Raw genomic sequence first — 11,316 nt, 5'->3', positions numbered from 1 at the left:
CCTCAGCCAGGGGTGGGGATTGGGGCCTCAGCCAGGGGTGGGGATTGGGGCCTCAGCCAGGGGTGGGGATTGGGGCCTCAGCCAGGGGTGGGGATTGGGGCCTCAGCCAGGGGTGGGGATTGGGGCCTCAGCCAGGGGTGGGGATTGGGGCCTCAGCCAGGGGTGGGGATTGGGGCCTCAGCCAGGGGTAGAGACTGGGGTTTCACCAGGGATTGAGGCCTCAGCCAGGGGTGGGGATTGAGGCCTCAGCCAGGGGTGGGGATTGGGGCCTCAGCCAGGGGTGGGGATTGGGGCCTCAGCCAGGGGTGGGGATTGGGGCCTCAGCCAGGGGTGGGGATTGGGGCCTCAGCCAGGGGTGGGGATTGGGGCCTCAGCCAGGGGTAGAGACTGGGGTTTCACCAGGGATTGGGGCCTCAACGAGGATGAGAATTGAAGCCTCAGCTGGGGGTGGGGATTGGGACTTCTCCTGGGGTTGGGGGATTGAGAATTAAGTGGTGATTGGGGCCTCAATGGGGGTGAGAATTGAAGCCTCAGCCGGGGGAGGGGGATTGAGAATTCAGTGGGGATTGGGGCTTCACCATGGATTGGGGCCTCAACGGGGGTGAGTATTGAAGCCTCAGCTGGGGGTGGGGATTGGGACTTCTCCCGGGAGCGGGGGATTGGGGCCTCAGCCAGGGGTGAAGATTGGGGCTTCATCCGAGGGGAAGGGGGATTGAGAATTCAGTGGGGATTGGGGCGTCACCTGGAATTTGGGCTTCAACAGGCCCCCACCTGGTCGGGATATCTGAGACATGGCTGGACGAGAGCCACGACTGGGCGGTTAATTTACAGGGCTATAGTCTGTTCAGAAATGACCGTACAAATAAGCGAGGGGGAGGCGTGTGTTTCTATGTAAAATCATCCTTAAAACCCATCCTTCGTGATAATATATATGAATCTAATGAAAATGTAGAGTCCCTGTGGGTAGAGATAAGGGGAGGGGGGGAAAAATAATAAATTACTGATAGGGGTTTGTTATAAGTCTCCAAAAATAATGGAAGCAACAGAGAATATCCTCATCAAGCAAATAGATGAAGCAGCGACTCAAGGAGAAGTCATTATTATGGGGGACTTCAACTACCCTGAAATACATTGGGGAACCGAAACCTGCAGTTCAGGCAAAGGTGATAGGTGTCTGACAACGATGAGAGACCATTACCTTTCACAACTGGTTCAGGACCCAACAAGAGGGGGGGCACTGCTAGACCTAATATTAACCAACAGGCCAGACCGCATATCAAATGTAAGGGTTGGGGGTCACTTGGGGAATAGTGATCACAAATTAATAAGTTTTCATGTATCCTTTAATAAGATGTGTAGTAGAGGGGTTACAAGGACACTAAACTTCAGGAAGGCAAATTTCCAACGGATGAGAGATGATCTTGGTGCAATTAACTGGGACGATATCCTGAGACATAACAATACACAAAGAAAATGGGAGACGTTTATTAGCATCCTGAATAGGAGCTGTGCACAATATATACCGTATGGGAATAAACATGCGAGAAATAGGAGGAAACCACTATGGCTAAATAGAGCTGTAAGGGGCGCAATAAGAGATAAAAATAAAGCATTTAGAGAATTAAAGCAAGTAGGTAGTGACGAGGCATTAAATAAATACAGAAAATTAAATAAATTCTGTAAAAAGCAAATCAAGACAGCAAAGATTGAGACAGAGAGACTCATTGCCAGAGAAAGTAAAAATAATCCCAAAATATTCTTTAACTACATAAATAGTAAGAAACGAAAAAATGATAGTGTTGGTCCCCTTAAAAATAGTCTGGGTGAAATGGAGGATGAGGAAAAAGCCAATATGCTAAATGACTTTTTTTTTAACAGTATTTACACAAGAAAATCCCATGACGGATAACATGATCAGGGATCAAAAAATTCTCCATTAAATGTCACCTGCTTAACCCAGCAGGAAGTACAGCGGCGTCCAAAAATCACTAAAATTGACAAATCCCCGGGCCCGGATGGGATACACCCCCGAGTACTGCAGGAATTAAGCACAGTCATAGATAGACCATTATTTTTAATCTTTAAAGATTCCATAATAACAGGGTCTGTACCACAGGGCTGGCGTATAGCAAATGTGGTGCCAATATTCAAAAAGGGGACAAAAACTGAACTTGGAAATTATAGGCCAGTAAGTTTAACCTCAACTGTGGGTAAAATCCTGGAGGGTTTTCTAAGAGATACTATACTGGAGTATCTGGAGAAGAATAACCTCATGACCCAATATCAACATGGGTTTACGAGGGACCGTTCCTGTCAGACTAATCTGATAAGCTTTTATGAAGAGGTAAGTTCCGGACTGGACCAAGGGAATGCAGTGGACGTGGTGTACATGGACTTTTCATAAGCTTTTGATACGGTGCCACACAAAAGGTTGATACATAAAATGAGAACAATGGGGATAGGGGAAAATATGTGTAGGTGGGTTAAGAGCTGGCTCAGGGATAGGAAACAAAGGGTGGTTATTAATGGAGCACACTCGGACTGGGTCACGGTTAGCAGTGGGGTACTGCAGGGGTCAGTATTGGGTACCACAGGGGTCAGTTTTGGGCCCGCTTCTTTTTAACATATTTATTAATGACCTTGTAGGGGGCATAGAGAGTAGAATTTCAATATTTGCAGATGACACTAAACTCTGCAGGGTAATCAATACAGAGGAGGACAATTTTATATTACAGGAGGATTTATGTAAACTAGAAGCTTGGGCTGATAAATGGCAAATGAGCTTTAATGGGGATAAATGTAAGGTCATGCACTTGGGTAGAACGTACAAGATGTATAATTATGTGCTTAATTGTAAAACACTGGGCAAAACTGTCACTGAAAAAGACCTGGGTGTATGGGTGGATGACAAACTCACATTTAGCGGCCAGTGTCAGGCAGCTGCTGCAAAGGCAAATAAAATAATGGGATGCATTAAAAGAGGCATAGATGCTCAAGAGGAGAACATAATTTTACCTCTATATAAGTCACTAGTGCGACCACACTTAGAATACTGTGTACAGTTCTGGTCTCCGGTGTATAAGAAAGACATAGCTGAACTGGAGCGGGTGCAGAGAAGAGCGACCAAGGTTATTAGGGAACTGGGGGGTCTGCAATACCAAGACAGGTTATTACATTTGGGGTTATTTAGTTTGGAGAATCGAAGGCTTAGGGGTGATCTTATTACAATGTATAAATATATGGGGGGACAATACCAAGACCTTTCTAATGATCTTTTTACTCTTAGACTTGTGACGGGGACAAGGGGGCATCCTCTACGTCTGGAGGAAAGAAGGTTTAAGCATACTCACAGACGCGGATTCTTTACTGTAAGAGCAGTGAGACTATGGAACTCTCTGCCATATGTTGTTGTAATGAGTGATTCCCTACTAAAATTTAAGAAGGGACTGGATGCCTTTCTTGAAAAGTATAATATTACAGGGTATATACACTAGTCTCCTTAATATTGCGTTGATCCAGGGAGCTAGTCTGATTCGTATGTGGAGTCGGGAAGGAATTTTTTTTCCCAATGTGAAACTTACTGTTGCCACATGGGTTTTTTTTGCCTTCCTCTGGATCAACATGTTAGGGCAAGTTAGGACAGGATATGGGTTGAACTAGATGGACTTAAAGTCTCCCTTCAACCTTAATAACTATGTTACCTGCCTTGGCCACCTGTAACAGTGTGTCGTGAAAGAAGGATATCTAGTTTTTAATATAAAATCCCAGCCCAGCAGTTGTATGGAGAGAGACGGACATCTCTACATGATCAGCATGGCATCAGTGTTTCATCCGCATTGCACTTGTTTCCACTCTTCAGAATGATGTAACAGTGAGGCAATGTCACCTGCAGACGATACCAGTAGTAACGAGTCTGCGCCGCTCTGCAAGGTAATCATTGGGCAAATACAGAAGGGGACAATTATTTTTAATAGTTTAAAGTGCATCTGTCACTTCATTTGACTTGTTCAAATAAGCCGTCGGGTGTACATGGTGAATAACACAATCGGCCATAGTAGGACCCGCATCCTGCATTTGTCACCAGTTTTCTCCTCAGTTGGCTCTGAGCTAGGGAGTAGAGGCTATCTGCCATGATGCTTCATATACACAGCACACACGGACACAAGGGATTCCTGCTCTCCTGTCTCTAAGTAAGACATGTTCCAAAGCAGGCAGCTGCGTGGAGGATATTACACAGCAGTACTGAGCAGTGTAGCTGTGAATACAGATAGCGGCAGGATGTGACATACAGCATTACTGAGCAGCGTAATTATGAATGCAGATAGCATCAGCATGTATAACATTATACATTACTGAGCAATGTAACTGAATCCAGCTCTGGGGTAAGATAAAACACTTACTAGAAAGCAACAACCTATGTATTTCTCCATCTCTAATTTTACCTAACAGTAGGAAAGTGAGGAGGAGCAATCTATTTTTACAGGTGGATCATCCCCTTTACTTTTTTGTGACATCTCTGCTTTTCGTGTGCGTTACATAACAGTTTCAGGCTCCAGAACCCGAGCTGTCGGCGTCATCACAGAAACACGTGGATTCAGCAGCTGCACAATTAAGGCTCACTCTTATGTATTTCAAGATTGTAAGTTACTGCAGGCACGCCCGAAAGGATGAGCCAAAAATAGGAGAAAAGGCATCTGTCACATTACTCACACGGGGCGCATCAAGTCCCACAAGAAAGAAACCTACGTAAATATATATACACTCACCAATCCGCCATAATATTAACACCGCCAACAGGTAAGGTGAATAGCACTGATGTGACAGCGGTAATGTCACCTGACAGGTGGGAATTATAAGGCAGAGAGTGAACAGTTCTTGAAGTTGATGTGTTAGAAGCAGGAAAAATGAATTTAAGGATTAAAGTGACCAAGAACCAAACTGTGATGTCTGCATGACAGAAGACCTCCAACACAGCTGGTCTTGTGGGGTGTTCCCGGTATGTGGCGGGTCTTGTGGGGTGTTTCCGGTATGTGGCGGGTTTTGTGGGGTGTTCCTTCCCGGTATGTGGCGGGTCTTGAGTGCTTCTGGTGTATGGTGGGTCTTGTGGGGTGTTCCTTGTATACAGCGGGTCTTGTGGGGTGTTCCTGGTATGTGGTGGGTCTTGAGTGCTTCTGGTGTGTGGTGGGTCTTGTGGGGTGTTCCTTGTATACAGCAGGTCTTGTGGGGTGTTCCTTGTATACAGCAGGTCTTGTGGGGTGTTCCCGGTATGTGGCAGGTCTTGTGGGGTGTTCCTTCCCGGTATGTGGTGGGTCTTGAGTATTTCTGGTGTATGGCCTGGTCTTGTGTAGTGTTCCTGGTTTAGGACAGGTGTTAGTCATATACGACGAGTCTTTTGGGGTGTTGCCTTACACCTAGGTCTTGTGAAATGTAGTGGGTCTTGGGTATTCCCAGTATACGATGAGTCTTGTGGGGTGATTTCGGTATGAGTCTGGTCTTGGGCGTTTCTGGTTTATGGGTGGTCTTGTGGAGTGTTCCTGGTGTACGACGAGTCTTGTAAGGTGTTCCCGTCCTACGGTGGGTCTTGTGTGGTGTCCCCTGTATGTGGCAGGCCTTGGGTGTTTCTGGTGTACGTCATGTGTTACCGGTATACGGCGAGTCTTGTAGGGTGTGCCCGGTGTACGGCGGACCTTGTGGGATATTCCTGGTATGTAACAGGTCTTGGGTTTTTCTGGTGTATGGCCGGGCTTGTGGCGTGTTTCTGGTATTCGTCAGGTCTTGTAGGGTGTTCCTGGTGTGCAGTGGGTGTTACTGGTAAACGACGAGTCTTGTGGAGTTTTCCCGGTATACAGTGGGTCCTGGGTGTTTCTGGTGTATGGATGGTCCTGTGGAGTGTTCCTGGTGTACAGCGGGTGTTACCAGTATACAACAAGTCTTTTGGGGTGTTCCCTGTTTGTTGCAAGGGCTTGGGTGTTTCTGGTGTATGGTCGGTCTTGTAGGGTGTTTCCAATATTCAGGAGGTCTTGTGAAGTGTTCTTGGTGTACGGCGGGTGTCACTGGTATACGACGAGTTTTGACGGGTGTTCCGCATATACGGAAGGTCTTGTGGAATGTTCACTGTATGTGGCAGGTCTTGGGTGTTTCTGGTATACGGCGAGTCTTGTGGGATATTCCCGGTATGTGGCGAGTCTTGAATGTTTCTGAGTAGACCTTATTGATACTGCACAAATGCCCCAGACACAAAGACCATACGAAAGAAAGAAGTACCAGAAAATGGAATACTGGAGGAGAAGATGAGGTGATGCTGGATACGGGTGACGCTCCCCCCAAAATAAATCAAAGTGCTTCTCCGGTGGCGCCTCCAGAAGAAGCTGGTGTCAAAACGCGCGTCGGGGAGGTGGGGTGATCTCCTCTTAGAGTTTGTTTACTCATACCAGGACTATATACATTTTGTTACATTGTTTGGCAATGCTATAGGAACTAAACTCATTTTACTATACTTACCAAGTTGTGTGCATATTCCGTTAGGAGCTATTGTTTGATGGCAGTTTACACTTCTATTTTTGAAGTTTTCTTCATTTTTTTTTCTTTTTTGATCTAATAATTCATTATATATTTTGCATTGATTTATCATTTGGGCTCTTTATCAGTTTAGCTTGTATGAGAACCTGGATATATTATTAATTAGTGCTTAAAATAAATTGAGCAGTATTTTGTCTCCTATATTTATAGTACTGTATTACCTTGGATGTTGTGGCGTCCCCCCTGACTGGGCACTCTGTTATAATTTCAATACTAAGTTTTATCCATTTTTCTGATAAAGGGTTATTGGTTTTATTTAAATTTTCTCTTCATTACTATGGATATTGACTGCATGCCCAGAGTATGTGTTCATGATAGAAAGGAGTCAGGACACAGAGCATTGCAGCTGTGATAGAAAGGAGTCAGGACACGCAGAGCATCACAGCTATGATAGAAAGGAGTCAGGACACGCAGAGCATCGCAGCTATGATAAAGAGGAATCAGGACACCCTGAGCATCGCAGCTATGATAGAAAGGAATGAGGACACGCAGAGCATCACAGCTATGATAGAAAGGAATCAGGAAACGCAGAGCATCGCGGCTATGACAGAAAGGAATCAGGACACAGAGCATTGCAGCTGTGATAGAAAGGAGTCAGGACACCCAGAGCATCGCAGCTATGATAGGAATCAGGACACGCAGAGCAATGCAGCTATGATAGGAATCAGGACACGCAGAGCATTGCAGCTGTGATAGAAAGGAATCAGGACACGCAGAGCATTGCAGCTTTGATAGAAAGGAATGAGGACACGCAGAGCATCGCAGCTATCATAGAAAGGAATCAGGAAACGCAGAGCATCGCAGCTATGATAGAAAGGAATCAGGACACAGAGCATTGCAGCTGTGATAGAAAGGAGTCAGGACACCCAGAGCATCGCAGCTATGATAGAAAGGAGTCAGGACACAGAGCATTGCAGCTGTGATAGAAAGGAGTCAGGACACGCAGAGCATCACAGCTATGATAGAAAGGAGTCAGGACACGCAGAGCATCGCAGCTATGATAAAGAGGAATCAGGACACCCTGAGCATCGCAGCTATGATAGAAATGAATGAGGACACGCAGAGCATCGCAGCTATGATAGAAAGGAATCAGGAAACGCAGAGCATCGCGGCTATGATAGAAAGGAGTCAGGACATGCAGAGCATCACAGCTATGATAGAAAGGAATCAGGAAACGCAGAGCATCGCGGCTATGATAGAAAGGTGTCAGGACTCGCAGAGCATCGCAGCTATGATAAAGAGGAATCAGGACACCCTGAGCATCGCAGCTATGATAGAAATGAATGAGGACACGCAGAGCATCGCAGCTATGATAGAAAGGAATCAGGACACCCAGAGCATCGCAGCTATGATAGGAATCAGGACACGCAGAGCATTGCAGCTGTGATAGAAAGGAATCAAGACACGCAGAGCATTGCAGCTTTGATAGAAAGGAATGAGGACACGCAGAGCATCGCAGCTATGATAGAAAGGAATCAGGAAACGCAGAGCATCGCAGCTATGATAGAAAGGAATCAGGACACAGAGCATTGCAGCTGTGATAGAAAGGAGTCAGGACACCCAGAGCATCGCAGCTATGATAGGAATCAGGACATGCAGAGCATTGCAGCTATGATAGGAATCAGGACACGCAGAGCATTGCAGCTGTGATAGGAAGGAATCAGGACACGCAGAGCATTGCAGCTTTGATAGAAAGGAATGAGGACACGCAGAGCATCGCAGCTATGATAGAAAGGAATCAGGAAACGCAGAGCATCTCAGCTATGATAGAAAGGCGTCAGGACACAGAGCGCACTGCAGTTTGCTGTATGCTGGTTGCAGCATCCATTCTAACCTCTGTCCACCACCCAGGTGCCAACAATGGGCACATGGGCATCAGAGCTGAACCATGGATAGATGGAAGAAGGCGACTGGTTTGATGAATCATGTTTTCCATCACGTGGACAGCTGGGTAGAAATGGCACCAGGATGGGGAGAAGTTGAGCCAGCAGAGGCAGTGCAATGGTGCAATATTCTGCTGGAAACCTTGTGTCTTCGCATCATGTGGATGTGACATCTACCTAACACTGTACAAACCAGGAACCCCCCCTCATGGCGACGGTGTCACACCCAGCAGGATCATGGTTGCTCAGGAACAACCTGATAATGGAGATGACTTGGGACCCCCTATTTCCCCAGATCTCAATCTGATCGACAGCCTGTCAATTCCGATCCATGGAGCCCGCTCACACCAGTAGAAAAAACTATAGAAACCTTACCATCAACTCTGACCCCTGTGCCTATCGTCTCCTATAAGAGGAGCGTGCTCCGTGAGGTGCAGGGTGGAGGAGGAGGGAGCTGAAGCTGTTGTCATATGAATTGTCATTGTTACCTGCCTCCAGCTTTATAGTAAAACCACAATTGACGCTGAGAAATAAAAAAAAAACAAAAAACATACATTTCTTAAAATTCAAAAATTTAAATAAAAAAAAGGAATAAAAATAAATACCCGGCACACTGAAGTGACCAGCTATAGGGATTTTATTTCTCATCATAGCCAAAGAGTCTTTACCAATACAACATTTATGAGATCTGAGGATTTTTTTTTCTTTTACAGAATACAAATTTGCAGCTATTTTACAGTAATTAAAGTGCGTCTCGTTTTCTTGTACATCAGCTCTCCCACTCTTACGTGCCCAAATATACATATATTACAGGAAATATTTACAGATTCCCAAATCTTCATTGTCTACAATCCTCTCACTCATTAATATCGACATTATAAGAAGCTTATTTTTGCGACACAGAGATCCAAATCCCCTGCCCACGACATAGAAGGTAAATTACAATATCCTGTGTGCCGGCAGCCACCACTAGAGGGAGCTTCTGAGCTCACTGTATACAGATTATACATAGAAGTCAATGATAACACTGTATGCAGCAAGTTCCCTCTAGTGGTGACTACAGGAATCCACAGTGTTATCTTTTTAAATCTATTTTTGCAGGGGATTTGGAGCTCCGATTGTTAGATTTTAAGACTTCAATCAGCTCAGAATTTTGGCCCTAAAAGTCGTGTTATGAAGTGGACTCTCATTTTAGAGGTAAAGATTACACCCTTTGTGCTTTGCTATTGCTTTAAGGGTTAGAGATTGCCCATGGGCACTCAACACAATTTCCTATGTATGGTCACCCTGATATCCTTTGACTAAAGTGTTATGATTGCATCTTAAAGGGATTCTACAGTTAAAGTTACTGTTATGTAAATCTGATTAATAGTGCATTAGGTAAAAAGGTACCTCATTCTTAGGGTACGGTCATGGTTGCTTGCCATCTTAATGCCATTGAATTCAAGTCAAGTGTTTTTTTTTTGCTTATTGTGGCCTGAGGTTCGGGTCCTAAGACAAAGGCAGAAACGCTTAGAGTGTACGGACCCACAGGCTGCATGCCTGAGCGATCAAGAGGGGCTCCCAAAACCCACAGACTCGGCTTTCCGCTGCAGATCGACACCGTGGTGTTGATCATTTCATTCTGCTTTACTAATCAGATTTTTCTCAAAATACGTATTGCTAACTAAGGCACCGTAATCGGCAAACCCTGTAAAATCAAAAGGGAATGGAATGAGGTCTGAGCGGTTACTACACTGTGGCAAGTAAGGTCATCACTTGTGAGTTTTACATTGGCACTTAGTACAGATTGTGTCTGCCAAGCAAAGCCTTTTAGAATCGATGAAAGTGATGCATCCATCTATAGCTATGGAGACACATTGCTCTGCATCGGAGCTGCATACTGGACCCATATTAATGTGTTATCATCACTACAAAACAAGCAGGGACACCTGGAGCGACGGAGGATTCAAGGTGTGACTTATAGACTTATTTTATGAAATACTTTTTGTAAAAACCTTGAAAAGAATACGACTTTATTGATTTAAAAGGACCTCTCACTTAAAATAAATATTTACTTGGCGTAAATGCCGCTGTTCTCCTGAATCTGGCGATGTTTTTCTTTTGTTTCTGCGCCTCTCCGTTCCGGAGATATGGCCCACTCTTTTTTTTGTATATAAATGAACTTTTTTTAAAATATCAAAGTGGGCGTGGTCCTCAACTTTTGTGGGCGTGTCCTGGACTACCACACCTACTTTCCTAACAAGACTAGATTTACATACCAAGAAGATGGGGCCGTATCTCAGGAACGGAGAGGCGCAGGAACGAAAGAAAAACAGCGCCGGACTCGGGAGAACGGCGGCATTTGCACCAGGTAAACATTTATGTTAAGTGAAAGGTCCTCTTAAATCAAGACTGATTGTAAAGTTGCATTATTTTCTAGGGGTTTTTGCAAAGAGAATCACATTTATAAAAAATGGCTATTATTTATCCCTTCTATCATCTGCCGCTCAGAGTCTCTACCTGTCTTGTAGTGATGACGTCTAATCTAATCATTTGACCGCTGCAGCCAATCACTTCAGTGATTACATTTGCATATAATTATACCGGACACATGAGGAGCGATTGGTTCCAGCAACCACATGAATGATGTGATGTCATCAATGCCGAATTGATAGCACCGGAGTAGCCGCGCTGGATTACTGTACGATCTACATTTTAGAACACTGCCTTATCCATAGCAACTTTTGAAAAGTCCCAGAAAGCCCCTTTAAACGAGGATTGTAACTGACTGAGGGGTCCAGTGCCCAAATTATTAGTTTAACCCAGTGCAAATCTACATTTTTATGCATCCTGAGAGCACCCAGTGGAATGC

Source organism: Dendrobates tinctorius, unplaced genomic scaffold, assembly GCF_039654945.1.
Source record: "Dendrobates tinctorius isolate UK_male_01 unplaced genomic scaffold, ASM3965494v1 ptg000020l, whole genome shotgun sequence".
Taxonomy (NCBI): domain Eukaryota; kingdom Metazoa; phylum Chordata; class Amphibia; order Anura; family Dendrobatidae; genus Dendrobates; species Dendrobates tinctorius.
The sequence above is the reverse complement of the archived record's forward strand: the minus strand, read 5'-3'. Positions refer to the sequence as shown.